Source organism: Schistocerca gregaria, chromosome 1, assembly GCF_023897955.1.
Source record: "Schistocerca gregaria isolate iqSchGreg1 chromosome 1, iqSchGreg1.2, whole genome shotgun sequence".
Taxonomy (NCBI): domain Eukaryota; kingdom Metazoa; phylum Arthropoda; class Insecta; order Orthoptera; family Acrididae; genus Schistocerca; species Schistocerca gregaria.
In genome coordinates this window covers 733,659,798-733,680,158 of record NC_064920.1, presented here as the reverse complement: position 1 = coordinate 733,680,158, position 20,361 = coordinate 733,659,798, and positions in this window count along the sequence as shown.

The following is a 20,361-nucleotide window of genomic DNA, read 5'->3' as shown; positions in this document are numbered from 1 at the left end:
AAAGAGCACTGATTACGTATTTGTTTATATGTTCAGATGTGCGAACAAAACTAACGGGGTTCCATTGGAAAAAAACGTAGGTTTGTGTCAAAAAAACATATTTCCGTGCATTTTTTATGGTTTTATTAACCAGTTACACTAGCCTCTCTCCTCATGTTCGGTCTGTGGAATCGATTTGTCAGTATTTGATGTGGCTTACGAAATATATCCAGCGGTAATGTTAGGTGACTCACCCTGTAGACCCAGCAAGAGTGAAACGAATTTATGGTTTGAATCAGAGTAGCCAGCAACACAGTTCAGTCTGATACAAAGAAGGTAGATTGCTGGTCTTAGTTAAATCATTCTGTCTTACTAAAGTGCTGATCAAAAAGATATGGCTGGTCTTCTTTCCGAAAATAAAAAAAAAGGTGTTATACATTAAGAAGTAGAAACGTACACAGAGACAATTGCTATAACCGATACAGTTTTTATACATATAAGTTAAAGAAAACTATGTAGTAAACTAATTTGTGTAGCTCAGTGTAGTTTAACGAGTGACAGTCACATTTCAGTGTGTAGTCAGAAAATGCGGTATGAAAAGAATTAAAGCTGTCTTGCTGGTGTTAGAGATAAGATCTCTGATAAGTTAATGGGTGATACCATAGAAAATTGAATGTCCACTTAACTGTTAATGATGCGTATATTATGACTGTTTACCATGCATACGACCACAGGTGTTTTGTGATATAGATGGTTAAAAATTCATACTTAAACTATAATTATTATATAAGTTAAAAGTATTGAGCTATGGATGTTAAAAAAGGAAGCAGGAGTGACGTGATCAGAACATAATATTAATAATTAATTGTTGTTGTTGTGGTCTTCAGTCCTGAGACTGGTCTGATGCAGCTCTCCATGCTACTCTATCCTGTGCAACCTTCTTCATCTCCCGGTACTTACTGCAACTTACATCTTTCTTAATCTGCTTAGTGTATTCATCTCTTGGTCTCCCTCTACGATTTTTCCCTCCACGCTACCCTCCAATGCTAAATTTGTGATCCCATGATGTCTCAGAACATGTCCTACCAACTGCTCCCTTCTTCTTCTCAAGTTGTGCCACGAACTCCTCTTCTCCCCAATTCTATTCAATACCTCCTCATTAGTTATGTGATCTACCCATCTAATCTTCAGCATTCTTCTGTAGCACCACATTTCGAAAGCTTCTATTCTCTTCTTGTAAAAACTATTTATCGTCCATGTTTCACTTACATACATGGCGACACTCCATACAAATACTTTCAGAAACGACTTCCTGACACTTAAATCTATACTCGATGTTAACAAATTTCTCTTCTTCAGAAAAGCTTTCCTTGCCATTGCCAGTCTACATTTTATATCCTCTCCACTTCGACCTTCATCAGTTATTTTGCTCCCCAAATAGCAAAACACCTTTACTACTTTAAGTGTCTCGTTTCCTAATCTAATTTCCTCAGCATCGCCGGACTTAATTCGACTACATTCCATTATCCTCGTTTTCCTTTTTTTGATGTTCAACTTATATCCTCCTTTCAAGACAGTGTCCATTCCGTTCAACTCCTCTTCTAAGTCCTTTGCTGTCTCTGACAGTATTAGAATGTCATCGGCGAACCTCAAAGTTTTTATTTCTTCTCCATGGATTTTAATATCTACTCAGAATTTTTCTTTTGTTTTCTTTACTGCTTGTTCAATATACTGATTGAATAACATCGGGGAGAGGTTACAGCTCTATCTCACTCCCTTCCCAACCAGTGCTTCCCTTTCATGCCCTTCGACTCCTATAACTGCCATCTGGTTTCTGTACAAATTGTAAATAGCCTTTCGCTCCCTGTAATTTACCCCTGCCACCTTTAGAATTTGAAAGAGAGTGTTCCAGTCAACATTGTCAAAATTAATTAATTAATTAATTAATAACACTAAAAGAAAGAGAGAAGCAGCACGATGTCTGTAACAGCAACAGCAGCTTTCCCTCCCGAGGTGGTAGACTAATTAAAAAACTACCTTGTAGCTAATGGTTTGATATTAATTTGGGATAAGGCATCGAATCCGAAGTGAAAGTATTACCCAGAAGAAATCAGGTGCTGTCATAACTTGGTCATTATTGTGCGATTTACGTAGCGCAGTAACAATTGACAGAAATAAATATGTACAAAATGATATAGAAAAAAAACTATCGAAATTTTGGTCCGAAATGATGATTTAATTTGTACTCCGTTTGGAAACTACTGTAAATGAACGGTCACCAGCTCAACTAGTGTGAGCGAAATCAATTAACTCTTGACTTTGAAATTGAATTATGTTACTGTTGTAGCATGTTGACAGGCGTGAACAGTCGCAGAGGCACTGACTCGTGCTCGCTGTCAAAACACAATTAACACCCAGAAAAATTTCAGTAATGGTCAAAAGCAAACTTCCATCTATTTCGTGAAATTAATTACTAGTTCTACACACTACCAGCTACGTATCAACTGAACTACGTTTCTCACTGTGATGCTAATTGCTATTAAACGGTTTTGAAAAAGGTTAAGTTTTCGAAAAGAACAGTTTTGGTATTCAAACTGACTGTTCTACGATAATAACTGGTTTTTGAAATGACTACGAAGTTTGCTACTTTGACTTGTTGTTATGTAATTTACTTCTCATATGAAATTGTCTGAACAGGAAGAATTGTTAAAAATACTTCTTTGTCAAATTATTTGTCAGTAATCAGCACTTAACTATCAAGTCCAAAAAAACTAACTTCTTGCTACGTCAATTACCTCTCACACAAAATTTTCTGAACAATAAATATTGTTAACTATAGCGATTTGTCAAATTATTTGTCGATAATCAACACGTAATTATCCAATCCGAAAAACTAACTTGTTTTGTTTTCTTTCAGTTAAACGTTTAATCGATTTAGTAAACTTCACTCTTTTTATAACTGCGAGTTAACAAGAACCTCATTAAGTAGATAGATATCTTCAGATGCAAGTGGCTTGCGATTTTCTTAGGTGTTTCCAACAATGTAACGAGAAGTAGTCATACTATATAAATACGCACTGTCTGTCTCACAGGGCAGTTACCCTAATTAGGAACGTCATATCATTACATGGCTACTGTATGTTTTCTAATGACGAAGCTTTCCATACGGAGCCAGATCGACGTGATTACTACACTTGCAGTAGGCTGATCAGGTAGGACATCGATAGGTTCCACTGTTGCACGAGCGCCGAGGTGCATCATCTGGTGACGTCACATGTTCAACATTCGTCATACAGTTTTGAGCTACAGTATTTCCCGACTTTTGTCGCCCTAAGTGTCTCATATTAAATTACTTGTCTAGGCGTCATCTACACTACTGGCTATTAAAATTGCTACACCAAGAAGACATGCAGACGATAAACTGGTATTCATTGGACAAATACATTGTACTAGAACTGACATGTGATTACATTTTCACGCAATTTGGGTGCATATATCCTGAGAAATCAGTACCCAGAACAACCACCTCTGGCCGTAATAACGGCCTTGATACGCATGGGGATTGAGTCAAACAGAGCTTGGATGGCGTGTACAGGAATAGGTGCCCATGCAGCTTCAACACGATAACACAGTTCATCAAGAGTAGTGACTGGCTTATTGTGGCGAGCCAGTTGCTCGGCCACTATTGGCCAGATGTTTCCAATTGGTGAGAGACCTGGAGAATGTGCTGGCCAGGGCAGCAGTCGAATACTTTCTGTATCCAGAAAGGCCCGTACAGGACCTGCAACATGCGGTCGTGCATTATCCTGCTGAAATGCAGGTTTTCGCAGGGATCGAATGAAGGGTAGTGCCACGGGTCGTAACACATTTGAAATGTAACGTGCAATGTTCAAAGTGTCGTCAATGCGAACAAAAGGTGACCGAGACATGTAACCAAAGGCACCCCACCATCACGCCGGGTGATACGCCAGTATAGCGATGACGAATACCTGCTTCCAATGTTCGTTCACCATGATGTCGCCAAACACGGATGCGACCGTCATGAAGCTGTAAACAGAAATTGGATTCATCAGAAAAAATGACATTTTGCCATTCGTGCACCCAGGTTCGTCGTTGAGTACACCATCGCAGGCGCTCCCGTCTGTGATGCAGCGTCAAGGGTGACCGCAGCCAAGGCCTCCGAGCTGATAGTCCATGCTGCTGCAAACGTCGTTGAACTGTTCCTGCTGACTCAGGGATCGAGACGTGGCTACACGATCCGTTACAGCCATGCGGATAAAATGCCTGTCATCTCGACTGCTAGCGATACGACGCCGTTGGGATCCCGCACGGCGTTACGTGTTACCCTCCTGAACCCACTGATACCATATTCTGGATCTCGACGAACGCGAGTACCAATGTCGCGGTACGATAAACCGCAATCGCGATAGTCTACAATCCGACATTTATCGAAGTCGGAAACGTGATGGTACGCATTTCTCTTCGTTGCACGAGGCATCACAACGTTTCTCCAGGTAAAGCCGGTTAACTGCTGTTTGTGTATGAGAAATCGCTTGGAAACTTTCCTCATGTCAGCACGTTGTAGGTGCTACCATCAGCACCAACCTTGTGTGAATGCTCTGAGAAGCTAATCATTTGCACATCACAGCATCTTCTTTCTGTCGGTTAAATTTCGCGTATGCAGCACGTCATCTTCGTGGTGTAGCAATTTTCTTGGCCAGTAGTATACGTCGCTTCGTGGTTTTTTAAACCTTAGTAAGAATTACACTAAGCAGGTTGTCCCTCGTAAGAGATGCCAGGCCATTTCCGCTGCTGTTTCGGAAGATATTTGCCGTTACGTGTTTGCAATATGCAACTGTATTTAGCCCAAACAAGTACTGCTAATCATGTTTTTCACGTGATTCACAATTTCGCCAGAAAGCGTCGGTTTGTTTCCCGTGCAAAAAAAATAAAAAAAAAATTCAAGCGGTACTGTGGCCGAGAGGTTCTAAATGCTTCAGTCCGGAACCGCACTGCTGCTGCGGTTGCAGGTTCGAATCCTGTCCCGGGCATGGGTGTGGGTGATGTCCTTAGGTTAGTTAGGGTTAAGTAGTTCTAAATCTAGCCGACTAATGACCTCAGATGTTAAGTCCCATAGGGCTTGGAGCCATTTGAAGCATATGTAACGCGGTTATTTACGAATTCATTCGATAGAATGGGCCCAAATTATTGTATTGCGACACTCGTGTTGTCAACATTTTTGACAGGGATAACGTAAAACTAAACTCCGTACGAACACGCCATTAAGGCCCAACGGCACCTACCGGCCGTCGTCTCATCCTTAGCCCACAGGCGTCACCGGATGCGGATGTGGGAGGCATGTGGTCAGCACACCGCTCTCCCGGCCGTATGTTAATTTACGAGACCAGAGCCGCTACTTCTCATTCAACTAGCTCCTCAGTTTGCCTCACAAGGATTGAGTGCACCCCGCTTGTCAACAGCGCTCGGGAAACGGAATGGTCACCTCTCCAAGTGCTAGCCCAGCCCGACAGCGCTTAACTTCGGTGATCCGACGGGAACCTGTGTTCCTATGGGTACAATATAACACGAAAAATAACCAGTACTCCAGTAGCGACAGCAGCGCCTTATCCCGCGCTGACTGCTACCGCCATGCAGCAGCGCCGCTGATACGCTGGTGGACTACCGGTTACTATTCATGATTTACTGTCTTTTTTAATACCTATCAGTGTTGCATACAGTCACACTAGGCAAATTTGAGACACTTCTATCGAGTGAGCAAGTAGAATTCCGCTGTAAAATTAGTGTCGTTTGTGAAGGAAAACAATTTGACACTTGCCGTCGACAATGGGCGTCGTAATAGTGATGTGATGAGCAATATTTGTCTGGGCTGATTCCAGATAAACGCAAAAATCTGTCGACACACCAAAGAAAATGAGCCTAACGCCTATTAAGATGCGTTCAAAAATGGTTCAAATGGCTCTGAGCACTATGGGACTTAACTACTGAGGCCATCAGTCCGCTACAACTTAGAACTTCTTAAACCTATCTAACCTAAGGACATCACACACATCCGTGCCCGACGCAGGATTCGAACCTGCTATTGAAGCGGTCTCGCGGTTGCAGACTATAGCTCCTAGAACCGGTGGGCCGCTGTGGCCAGGTATTAAGATGGGCAGACTGCATAGATCTTTTCCGACGCAGAAGCATTCGGGGTGGCACACGGCTCACGACCAACAGTGCAGCAGCCCCGCGAGACCACTTGCCCCCGTCACTGCACAACAGTGCCATGAGCTGGGGTGCTGCAGGTGTGGTCTCGCAGTATTATCGCTCGACGCCTGACTGCCCTTCACTGCGACACTCGAGGACATTGCTTTGGTTCGCGTGGGCGGAAAAACGCGCCGTCACGCTACATTCAGCGGACAGTGGCGGAGGAAGTCGTCTGGACCCGAGTAGGGAAAATAACAGAAAATACGGTCACGGCTGTCGCGCTCCTGTTTGCAAAGATATACTGGAGACTGCTTACACAACAGAACAAATAGCACGCTTTTCAGTGTCAGAAACTCCCGTGAAACCGAAGCCTGCTCGCTGCACAGAATGGAAGCAGAGAGAGAGAAGGGGAGACGGGAGGGACATATTCACTACGAATCTCGACCAGCGAAAGCGGGGAGGAGGAGCGCGAGATTCTTCACTGTCAGGCGGGCATTGCGGGACCTCCCGGTGGGAGGCAGGAATGCGAGGCGCGGGGCTGAATGAGTGCAAGACGGATGGCCGGCCGGCTCTTATTAGGACCTCGGCCACCCAGGCGCGCCATTCACCTTGCTGTGACACGCGGCAGCCACCGGAAGAACCGCTGGCCGCTTTGTGCGCCCGCACTCCTTCATATATCAGCCGGCAGGCTCCATTGAGCGCCCGCGGATTCAGAGCTACTGCGCGAGCTACCGGAGGACCCACCTGCTAGGCGACGTCTCTGTTAGCGGACAACTGCGGGGCTCGGCTCCTGCAGTGGCCCCGCCTGGCGAATTGCCGACGGTGACACTGCAATCACCTTCGGTTGTTGCCTGAGTCGCGGACCAACAGTCCGCCCTTGGAGTTAAAGCTTCCCGAGAAGCTAAACCTCCAGGTATGCCAGGATCGGCGGAAGTAAGTTGTCGTTACCTGGTTTTCGGAGGTGGCCTGTACTCAGCCCACTTTTGTGTACAGTGACCTGTAAGAAAAATCCTGTGTGATGTATGCTCTGTCCAAATGGTTCAAATGGCTCTGAGCACAATGGGACTTAACTTCTGAGGTCATCAGTCCCCTACAACTTAGAACTACTTAAATCTAACTAATCTAAGCACACACATCCATGCCCGAGGCAGGACTCGAACCTGCCACCGTAGCGCTCGCGCGGTTCCAGACTGTAGCGCATAGAACCGCTCGTATGCTCTGTATTTTCCCTCAGTAAGCCAGATACAGCTGCCCAACAGTTAATGTTTACTTTGCGGAATTCCGACGATTTACATCTAAGTAACACATCGCTGGTGTCGCGTAGAGAAAATGGTGCTCTATGGATGATTTAAAATTGGTTATTTGGAGTTTAACCTTCACCCGACAATAGTAACGACGGTGTCCACGGTGTTAACCATTTCTATTGAAACTGCACTGCTTTCGGATGCTGCAGCTGGATCTCGACGCAATGGAAAAAGTCGCAAAGTTCTGAAAACTGCACTGATAGTGCACCGTCACTCCCAGTAGTAGTCCCAGTGCCGTGGAAGGCAGGACGTGGGATCCAGGTCAGGTGATGAAACTTCCTGGCACATTGAAACTGTGTGCCAGACTGGGACTCGAACCTGGGAACTATGCGTTTCTCGGGCAAGTACCCTACCTGGACTCACGACCGACCCTCACAGCTGTACTTCAGCCAGTACCTCATGTACTAGGTCCTAAACTAGGATATGCGGTAAGGCGACTCACGACCCGTCGTCACAGCTGTATCTCCACCAGTGCCTCGTCTTCTGCATTCCATAATAGGAGATCAGGTACTAGTAGAAATGAAGCTGTGACGGTGGGAGGTGGGGGGGGGGATGGAGCGGAGTGGGAGGGGGGGATGGGGGTGAGACAGGTGGTCGTTAATCTTGTTGCAACTGCGCAGTCGGTAGAGCACTTGCTCTTGAAACGCACAGGTCCCTGGTTCGAGTCCCAGTCCTGGACACGATTTTAATCCGACAGGTAGTTTGTTGTCACGCACACTAATTCCGGATCAGATGCTGCTGGCTGAAATGAATTTCTACAAAACGTGACTCGAATATTCAGCCTCGGGCAGAGTACTAAAACTATTACGTGACATACTCGAAATTTCGCAACAGATGCTAGTTGTTTCATTCACATACAAAAACGAAAAAAAATTCGTCCCAAAGTGGGGAGTCCACACTGACTGGTGTTCTACAAATTCACAGGCACGATAATTCACAAATATAATTAACATGCCTTTCACACACAAATGAATAATCGATAAGACGTTTCTCATACCTAATTGGTTCGCTTTTCCCGCAGACACGCGACACGAAATACAGCTTTAATGGTTGCCGGCAAAACGTGGATCCTAACCACCTAGCCCACCAATATACAACTTCACCGGCCTCCATTAAAACCAGAGCTCTTCTAAGTGCCAGCAAGAATTACTCTTGGTCGATGTCGTTTGGGTCAACACGACGACACACCAAGTGATTTGGGCGTTTCGTATCTTTTATTACGTTTGAAATGTCATTGTCAGATTATTTTTCACTGTTGATTCCTAATGACTGCACTGGACAGAGACTCCCTATACTTATGCAAAATCTTTTTTGACAACATATTTAACGAATAATAAGTCATCACGTTCCAGTTTTAGCGCGTATGTAAGACGCCAATGAGTAAGCAGGGCGTAGAGTCGCTCCCTAGTTACCGTTTCCCAGCTTTACGTTCTCAGGAGTTTTTCTGTGTGTCAAATATTCTGATGCGTATGTCCCAGTCTTGGCAGTGTATAGATGAACCCTTTGACTGTTGTCAGTTACTTTGGTGTAAACACTGAATGATTTTAAGGATGTTCTCTTCTTGTAGGATGCTTCTTTGATTGTCAGAATCATTCTCGTCACACATTCGTCGGAAGGGGAAGTCACAGGAATATTTTGGAAAGACATAAAATTGCTCTGGTGGAGGAATTTTTCGCAGTTAGAGATACCTAACGCAAAGACTCACTGGCGATGTCTCTGGATCTAATTCCTACAGACCAGTGCTGCAAGCCACAACGCGCCACGTGCTACTTTACCACACAGTTCTCTCTCAGAGATGGGGTGGAAAGCTATACCATAGCCTCTAAGCTGCATCGCTGCTAAGCACATGTTGTAGCTAGGCCTTGCGATATCCTCCGTTAATGGTTTTAGAGCTTCGTTATTACCTATTTCAAAGTGTATGCCAGTTTCAGAACAGATCTAGTAACATTCTGTGATCATTGTTATACACCAAATTGAGCTTTAACTTTCGCAAACTTCAGAAGCACTGACCTTCGCCTGCCAGACTTGACCGCAAAAATGAACTGATGTCACACATCGTAAAGTGTCTGGGAGATGACAGGTGTAGACTGAATCCGTTATAAGAGTGACTGGACAGTTTCCCTCTTGCTAGAAAGAAGGAAAGCCGTTACACAGCTAAGAAGAACAACTTGTCAGCATTTTTGGAAGTTAGATTTCGTTAAAAACGGCACTCTTCAGAAGATGGTTCAAATGGCTCTAACCACTATGGGATTTAACATCGGAGGTCATCATTTCGCTAGTCTTAGAACTACTTAAACCTAACTAACCTAAGGACATCACACACATGAATGCCCGAGGCAGGATTCAAACCTGCGACCGTAGCAACAGCGCGGTTCCGGACTGAAGCGCCTAGAACCGCTCGGCCACAGCGGCCGGCTCTTCAGATGAAAAGAAGAATACACAAACCTACATTTTCGGTTAGAAGTACGGTGTTTAGACATTACATAAGGTTCTCTATATAAAGAACTGTTACTCACATTAGTAACAGTTTACTGAAAGTAAAAGTGAAAAGTACTTCCTGCTGACCTGATTGTAAACAGTTCGTTTTTTTAATGATTATCATTACTTTTTTACAACAGCTTTTCATACGGCAGCTAGGTGGGCATGACCTACTGGAGGCGTCAAAAATATCAAGGGAATCTTCTGTCATTCCTCCAGCAAAACACTGGCACTTTCACATAACGATGACGGACGTGGGATTGTGTTGTATGCGGGAAAGAGACCAAACAACTAGGTCATCGGTCTCATTGGATTAGGGAAGGACGGGGGAGGAAGTCGGCCGTACCCTTTCAAAGGAACCATCCCTGCAATTGCCTGGAGCGATTTAGGGAAATCACGGAAAACCTAAATCAGGATGGCCGGACGCGGGATTGAACCGTCCACCTCCGGAATGCGAGTCCAGTGTGCTAGCCACTGCGCCACCTCGTCTGGTGATGACGGACGTGAGTAGCAACCACGCACACTTCTCTCCAATTTATATCACAAAGGCTTAATAACACTGAGATCTGGTGACTTTGGTGGACAGGGGAGATGCTACATTTCGTGCTTGTGCTTATAAAACCAGGCCCGGACGAGGCCAGCTTTGTAAACAGGGACCCTGACGTCTTGTAACATAGCATCATCATTGGCTAACAAAAATTGTACCACGGGATCAGCCAAAATGGTCACGTAGTGCATGACAGTAATGCGACCTTGCAAAGTGACCGTGGCTGCCAAAATCATCAATGAACATCCGCCACGTTCCAACCTTGGGGCCTAAACTCGGCTACAAGTGGGAAACAGTATGAAACAAGACTCAGTCAACCAAATGACACTCTTTCATTGGTGAACTGTCCAGTTTTTACGGCTTCGGCACCACATTCCGTTGTTACGGGTATCTGCATCACTTATAAGTAATTTTGGAATTCCAATTGGCTGTACAATTCTCTGCTTATGGGGTCCTTTCGTGTTGTTTTGCTGCTGTCAGGGTTTACAAGTGCGACATTCAGTTCTTCAGTGACTTCTGCAACTGTCGTCCTTTTAATTTTCGTCACAGTTCTCTTCACTAACCGTCGATTACGATCACTGGACACACACTTTAGCCCACGTTGTGACTTACCGGGCAATGGTTTTTCTATTTTCCTGTATTTCGTATAATTCTTCGATATGTTGCGTCTTGAAACACCAGAAAGTCGGCTACTTTGCTTACGGTAGTAGCCACCATACGAGCACCAACAATTTTCCCACATCCGAATGCACTGAGCTCCGACATACCGCACCCACAAGTACACTGACCTCAACTCTAACAACGACTGACGATTACAACATATGGAGGACATTGCATATGTATGGTTCATGAGTCTGGGACCGCGCGACCGCTACGGTCCCAGGTTCGAATCCTGCCTCGGGCATGGATGTGTGTGATGTTCTTAGGTTAGTTAGGTTTAAGTAGTTCTAAGTTCTAGGGAACTGATGACCTCAGATGTTAAAGTCCCATAGTGCTCAGAGACATTTGTCGTTCATGGTCAAATACAAAAGTGCAACCAGCATACATGGCTACCACCTATATTTATGTTCAACCACGAATTTGTCGCGGTGTTTCGACACTTTTTTTTAATTCTCTGCAGCTTCAAATATTTGGGCATTTAGTGTCGCGCGTCAGTGTAAATGTACCCGTAAATAGGCGAAAGAAATGTTTACACCACTTTCACGACTTATATTGCTTTTTCTATCGGAAACCTCATGCTCAGAGTACTTTTGCCTAGCTGTCTGCCGGCCGCTGTGGCCGAGCAGTTCTAAGTGCTTCAGTCCGGAACCCTGCTGCTGCTACGGTCGCAGGTTCGAATCCTGCCTCGGGCATGGACGTGTGTGATGTCCTTAGGTTAGTTAGGTTTAAGTAGTTCTAAGTCTAGGGGACTGATGACCTCAGATGATAAGTCTCATACCGCTTAGAGCAACTTGAACAGTTTGAACCTAGCCGTCTATGTTATTGAGTTAAAAGTAAAGCGATTTGGTCGATGCATTTCAGTAGAGCAAGGTGTGCCTCCAATCTTGAAAGAGTTAAAGCGGCTGTGAACATGCCTCTAAGTGTTATTTCAACTTTACAAGCTTGCGCGCATCGTCACTTCAGGACAACGAAGCTTGCCAGAAAGGGCTGTTACCAGCAGAATAAGTGTGCACTACATCGATGTCATTCGAATATCCCATGGCTGTCTTGAGATGCGAAACATTGAAAATCTACCTCGTAATGCTCGCCCGTGGTCGGCAACACCAGGTGATGACCAAGACATAAAAATTATAACTTTTAGGTACCATTCCCAAAGCGCAACCCACGTGTGCTCTTTCTTTCTGGATACAACTGCTTAAAAATAACAGTACGCACCCTCTAGTACCGTTTCGCACTATAAAGATGGACAAGAGACTGCAGGAATGAAACTTAGACGATTGGCATCATCGCAGACGAGAGCAGAATATGCCTGACGCCTCCTGATGACATCGTAGTAGAGTGTGGAGGTACGTGATCTCAAAGGCTCAGCTGAGAAGTGTTTAGGGCCCGTAGGTCCATATGTACGGATTACTGGCACCTTCTGCCCACTATCGCTATCGAGGCCAATGTCAACTCAGAACCGTTGTGGACGTGCTCATTCCGCCCACACTGTGAACAGCTTTCTTCAGAGATCAGGAATCGACAGAAGGCTTGCAGTAACCACTGACATGAGCCCCACATTGCATGCTGCGGGCCAGATGAAACTTGCAGAGGCTCTTCACAGAAGCAAGCCTCATGCACTTGGTGATCATAGAAGCGCCACTGGCGAAGAGTGGTCGCGCTTGTGTAGCAACTTCTCAACTACCTTGTGTCCAGAATGCACGAGTTGCAGCAGAACAGTATTGAAGACTACGAAGTAGAAGACTTAAATTTCAATAAATTCAATCATACATTTTTTCGAACAGACTATTTTTTGGCTTTTGTTAAGTCTTTGTTTAAATTAAAACTATTTATTTAGTTTCATTATGTTCATTTTTTGACTATTGGTGATTTTATCTGATATTGGTCATTCTTTCATGGTGTATGTCTATCTTTGCCGTTTAATGATTTGAAGTTTATTCCGCCTTATTGTTTTAACAGTCAGCTCAACATAATACTTGTAGGCCTATTTATGTTCCGTACTGCGGATAAATCATTCAGAGCCATTTTGATTGGCGTCCAGTTTTTACTGGCCTAACTGTTTCGTGCTACGTGACGTGTTCTCGTAATTGAGAGAGAGAGAGAGAGAGAGAGAGAGAGAGAGAGAGAGAGAAGGGAAGAGAGGAGAATGAGAGAGAGAGTGAGTGAGTACGGGATAGTGAGGATCTGCTAGCGGAGGATAGATAAGGGCAGACAGACGTTACTATGCGTGAATGCCGCGTTCTGTGTTCGCTCTGGAAATTTCTAACGCAACAGCTGCGTCAAACTTCTGGCGGTAATGTTTCTGTATGTGCAGCTCAGTTTAGTATTCTTCTGGAAGAAATAACGAACTTCTCCGCAGACGAACAAAGGCTACGTACCGAGCCGCTGGGAGTCGCCATCTTGGAGTTCTCCGTTTTGTGTTTCTCGGGTACCCACAGCCACGCATCTGCAGGAAAAGTTGCGAGCCTGGGAGAGCGGTGTCCGCTGTAGCACTCGTGTCGGCGGAACTGAATGACGTTTATTAAAATGTCTTCGGTTCTTCGAAGTATTGACACTGCCACAAATGAAAACCGTCACTCACTGCGAAGTTGCATTAAATTTTGAGCGGATGGCAGTGTTATTTCGCGTTGTCAGCTGCCTTTCCTGGGAGAGACGGATCGCAGACACGCCGCCTGCTGTCGACAGATTTCGGCTTCTGTCATCCGTCCCCAAGACCGAATGTCCCATACCTGTCACACAGAACCAATGACTTCTGAATGCTGTTCAAGGCTTCCTAAGATTTCATAGTGAGAGATGCGCTTTATATCATTTCTACAGGGTATATAGAAACACGTCAGAAAATTTAGAGGTTTATTTTGAGATCATTGGTACGTGGCCCCTTTAATACGACCTTGAACAATCCCTACCACCACTACTATGAGGATGGGAAAAGGGACGTCGAATCCTGGCCGGTAGCCATACTTTGATTCACACGTACTTAATTTATTAACAGTAGGTTCCTTCAGATAATTTCCCACAATCTTCAGTACAATGCAGAAGTTACTTGGTATAAGTTCTTATTGAAACAAGACAGTTATCAGAAACCAACAAGTATAACCATAAAATGCATATGAAATCAGTTAAGAACAACTAGCAAACACAGTATTGTCGTGGCTTCGCCACACTTAACAAACGCTTACAACTGACAGTACAGTATCAGAGGGGACCAGCCAATAAATTGCATTTGAATACTACACGGCCCAACACGGTCCAAACAACACTTAAAACCCACGTGCTTAACCACAATTCACTATAACATGGATATGTAACAGAAGCAAGAAAGATTGCCATGAAACAAACCCAGATTACACTTTACGTGACTGCACACTGTAACTTAAATAGAGATGTGACATCGACTCAGCAAGCACTGTGGACTGTCTATTACTACAGAAACAGATCACTGCAATTAGCCCAAAATTACAAGAAATCGGTAGAGAGAATTTAATTACTTTACACCTGATCTCTTTGCTAACGCTTACTTAGTTGCATGTCTATCTTTATGTAACCCCCCCTCCCCCCCCCAAAAAAAATTTCTTTAAATATCATAGTTACGATCACATTACAAAACGCGTTTTTCCCGCCTTGACGGAAAGGAAAGATATACTAAACTTTTGGTATGGGGTCTTCGATCTTCGCACAAAGCAATCCAGCCATGGCAGGGTTACGTGAAAATAACAGGACCAATGCTGAGGGTTACGCCTCTTAACACACCGCTCAGCCACATACACTAACGGCCAACTTACTTGATGTCTGCACACACAGCACAACTCAGCGGCTCAAGCAGCTTAACCACTTTACTTCAGGGACCTTTCCCTTGATAGTGAATCACGAAACTTGGATCTCTGACCTGATCCAAAACACAAACTTGCCGACCAATACAACTAAATGGCTCTGAGCACTATGGGGCTTAACATCTGTGGTCATCAGTCCCCTAGAACTTAGAACTACTTAAACCTAACTAACCTAAGGACATCACACAGATCCATGCCCGAGGCAGGATTCGAATCTGCGACCGTAGCAGTCGCGCGGTTCCGACTGAGCGCCTAGAACCGCGAGGCCACCGCGGCCGACCCCAATACAACTACGCTGCATATCACGCTGATCCGGCACAGATAGTCGCAGTCGACACTCCTTTCTCCGGAGACGTCCCAAGTCTCTCAATGTTTTCTTTTCGAAAGCTGACGGCCGACTCTTGAAGCTCGCCAACCCGGAAGAAAGCCACACGATATCCAAAGATCACATATAACCTCCGAAATCGATCGCAACGATATAACGAGCGTACCCCATGCTGGCGCAAGTCCGCCACGGCTCAACCATAAAATTACAAAAAGGTCATATGGACAATAGTCCGAAAATGCTTCATTAAGGAGCTATGAAGGAATTCGTCGTAGTCACTACCGGTTGTGTACTTTACCTCAAATCAGCATTTATACTCACTTTTCTTGTTGACAGTTAGTCATGGCATTTGTTTCGTTTTGTCTGATTGTCGTATGTTCTGTTTTAGAGTAACTTTCATCACATCACAACGAGGTATTCATTGTCTGAAGTAACGTATATGCACTACATATTCGGCCTACTAGACGGGTATGCGGACGCAACGCATCACCTTGATATTGGAAGTTGTCCTGGGAGTCTGTTACCCTATGATAAAACGTGTGTACTACTCTACCAAGATTTGCGAGAGACAGGCTCATTTGAGAAATGCAGATGGTGGCAGACCGAACACTGTCCGTACGTCTGAGCTTGCAGTACGCGTTCTTCGTACTGTAGATGAAACTTCATCAACTAGTATAGTCCGACGTGCGAGAATCAAATGACAATCGGGGACATTCTGTATGAAACTCTTATGTACCCATATCGGCTTCAACAGATGCAAAGATGAGACAGACTTTTAGACAAGAATAACTTTCTGTTTAAACATGTTACGGCTGTGTAATGTATGTCCGCTGTTGTTAGCATGTACCTCATTCACTAATGAGACTGGGTTTTCACGTGGTGGGATCTACAGAGTCACGTCTGGGTCTATGAAAACTATCCTGGATAACTCCTATTCCACTGACGAATTTTTGCTTCTAAACTAGTAGAAAGCAAAAAATTGTATGTGCACTGGTGTCAAAATATTATAGCAACAAAGTAAATTTTGCAAGATTGCTTTTATGTTGCCACAAAACAGTATAAACAGGCGATAGTAAAGTAGAAACAATGCAAAGAATTCATAACGTAAATAACTGCAACATGCAGATCGATAGAAAAAATGTTCTCTGTTTTTTCCAACTTAACGGATTTGCACATATATTCCGACAGTGTTAATGTGCTCAGTATGGGCTAACACCCCCTCAAGCAGAAATACAGGCCTGACAAGATAGGGCATACTGTGAATGATGTCATCTGTCTCATGTTGAGGCAATAACGCCCATTCTTCCTGCAGATCTGCTATCAGTCTTGGAAAGTGGTCGGTGAATGCTGACGTAATGCAAGTCATCTCCCTTGTGTTTCTCATACATGTTCTTGGATATTCAAATCGAGAGAGCGAGCAGGACACGCCATGCTCGTAATATCTTCCGTTTCCAATAAAACATCAACCATCTGTGTTCTGTAAGGTTGAGCCTTATCGTCCATCAGTACGAAGTCTGGAACCACAGCACCTCTCAAAACAGCAGATGAGGTCTAAAGATCTTGTCACGATACCTGCCAGCAGTGAAACCTTGCCCATTCATGCGTACAATTGCATGAATAAGGGTTCGTCTGACAAACATAATCCCTACCCACACCATTAGGCATCCTAGTCGATATCGGTCTCTTTCCACAATATTTGGGTCCCGAAATCGTGTTCCACGTTCCTCTCCAGAAGCGATTCCTTCGAGAATGACTCTACAGCCTAAATCAGGACTCATCTGTGAAATCAGCATTGACCCATTATTCGACCGCCCAAGTTCAGACATTTTCTTCTTTGAAGACGCGTCAGAGGTAGGCATACAGCAGGTCTCAAACAATAAACACCACTCTTCCGAAGCCTTCTGCACACCCATTGCCTCTGTATAACACTTCCAGGGGATGCTGCCAACTCACATGCCAGATTCCGTGCAGAGCTAAGGCGATACTATCGTACCCTTATAGCCAAATGACAGTCCTCTCTTATAAAGCCACACGTGGGCGACGGAGCCCTAGCTTTCCGGACACAATTTAGATCTCTTTAAACTTTCGCCACATTCAAGAAGCAACAAAACGATCCACACTAAACCATCGGGTCACGTCAGTTTGCGACTGTCTAGCTTTCATTCTTTCTATGGCCATCAACTGCAGAGAGACTGGTAGGCATCGTCTCTGTACAGTCCGTGGATGTGGGGACTACCAAGCAAACTTAGCCTCATTTCATAGATGCCCTGACGTCACCGTTGGCATGGTTGTCCGTTGACCCGAATGCCATTTTCCGTGCAGAACAAGATCGTACGGGCATCCGGTTGACAGTTTGTATGAGTATATTGGGAGTTAGACACAGGAAAGGGAAATAACGTTTGATGCTTTAATTTTCGAGACCAGTGTAGTTACTTGAATAGGACTAAAAATTGTAATGTTTTCAATTATGTTAACACAAATCTTGTATACATATACCTTAAACTGATTCCTTCCACATCATTTCGATGAAGGAATCGTCCAAATTATCTATAAAAATGTGACTAACTAACTAACAACCCTCGCAGTACCTTCAATAGCGACATTCATATAAGATACTGGCCCTAAACAGGACACACACCACCTCGATGAGCTTGTTGGATGCCAAGTCCCCACACATTACTACGACCATCATCTGGCGTCAGGCAAAGTTTTACATGACTGCGATGAAGCATTTTGTCTAAATTTCATTCCTGCTGTCTCTTTTCCATCTTCGGGGGCAACATTACTAGTGTAATGGAATCTTAGCTCCCCCTGTTATCCGTGCGGTCTAACGCACGGCTTACCGGACTGGGAAGGAGCGCCTGGTCCCCGGCACGAATCCGCTCGGCGCACTTCTGTCAACGTCCGGTGAGCCGACCAGTCTGTGGTTGGTTTTCAGGCGGTTTTCCATCTGTGTCGGCGAATGCGGGCTGGTTCCCCTTATTCCCCTTCAGCTACACTATGTCGGTGATTGCTGCGCAAGTTCTCCACGTACACGTACACCATTACTCTACCACGCAAACATAGGGGTTACACTCGTCTGGTGTGAGAAGTTCCCTGGGGGGGGGGGGGGGGGGGGGGATGAGAGGGGTCCACCGGGGGCCGAACCGCACAATAACCCTGAAAGATTGGTTCAGTGTGGGGCGGCGAAGGGGTGAAGTGGGCTGCGGTAGCCATCGTGGTGTTGTGGACCACTGCGGCTGCGGCGGGGACGGAGCCTCACGTCGTTTCTAGCCCCCGGTTAACATATAGTACAATACAGTATAATGGATTCCTAGAGACAAATTTGACGGTGCAGAGTCCTTAGTATACTGCTCTCCCGGTTGTCATGGGTCGCCTGCTGTTTAGAAGTGATATCTAAGGGTCATAATTTCTATGTACCGTGCATCATCTGATGTTTTCGACCACGGGCGATCACTAGGAGGCAGATCTTCAGTATTTCGGATCTCACGATCGCTGCAGAATGTTCGAATGACGTAGATGTGCTCCCCAAGTCTGCAGGTAACATTCCGTGCTGGGAAGCCTTGTTGTCCTAAAGAGGCAGCCCACACTCTGTCTGTAATATTGAAGTAATGCCTGCAAAGGAAACGCCCCATTCCACCTCCCTCAGATTTAGTGGTAAAATGTTCCCGTGCGTGGCCTGTCAAAAACTGAACATGGATCAAGCATCAATACTAAAAGAACTGGGAAAAAGAAGCGAAATAAAACAGCGAATTATCGTTGTGTGGTTACGGTGTTGGGATGCAAAGCGGGAGATCCGTGTTCGAACCTCCCTAGACCAACTAGGAATCGATAGAAAGACCAGAGTTACCACCCAGGAAACCTTTAACAGCAGACACTTCAAAAGTAAAATTCCTGGGAGGAATCTAAAACTCACTCAAAATTCACAAAGCAGTCCAACAAGAAGACAGCTTATCGCCACTCTTTTTCAAGATTGTACTGGAAAAAATAACCAGAGAACGGGAAAAGAGCGTCAGGGATACCCAGACTGGAAAATACATACGAGAATGAGTCACTGTGACTCTGGCTATATTGAGCAACAACAAAGATGATACCTACTACAAAACCGGACTAAAGACATTCTGTGATAAAGTCAGTAATTCATCCAACCCGTAGGAGCGAACACAATCTCCAACACATAAAACCGATTGAAACTGAAAAGCTCTCATGGGATCACCACAACAAAAGAACACTTTCTTGCATTGACACTACGACATGGTTGTCTTACCAGAAGCTTTTTACACAGCAGAAACCACAGTAATTGGAGGGATGACAAAAATTCGTTACATGGAGAAACAAGAACTAAAAAATCTTAGAAAAGTCTACGTCGCTGTTCTCCAAGGCGGAACATTGGTCAGAGGGCCTACTAAGGAACTCTACGAGCACACAGACAACAACGCAGACGAATTTAGGGAATGTCACCTACAGTTCTACGTACACCTATGTAGGATGGTTGAAAACAAATTTAGTAAGAAAATTTTTACATCTTCGATGTAAGAAGCTTGAATACCACTTGGAAGGAAGAAACCTGCAACAGCTGAAAATTTCATAAAAGAGAATGAAAACAAAAAGAAGAACTAAAAATCAAAAACATGAAACTTGAATAAGACTCAATGAAAGAAATAACGGGGAGAAAATGGCCACACAGAAGGAAGAAAAACAATACATTGAATTAAGGAAGAGGTTTAGAGAAGTAAAGAATAAAAGGAAATTGAGCTATGATTGACTATGTTCACACAGTTTCTAAAGGGGAATGATGCAGTATGATCCTAATACGAGCATACTTGTGGATGTAATTTTAATTTCTAGGTAACAAATTGACGAATTCGTGATACGGTTATAAAAACAGTGACTTTTAAAACATAAGCTAACGTTACTTCCGTTGACTTCCATTTGATTTTTGCATTTCACAAATCAGTAATGTCTACATCGCTGGTATAGGAACGTAACGGCTCATGTATGCAGTACAGCTGCCAAGCAAACGTTGCTGCA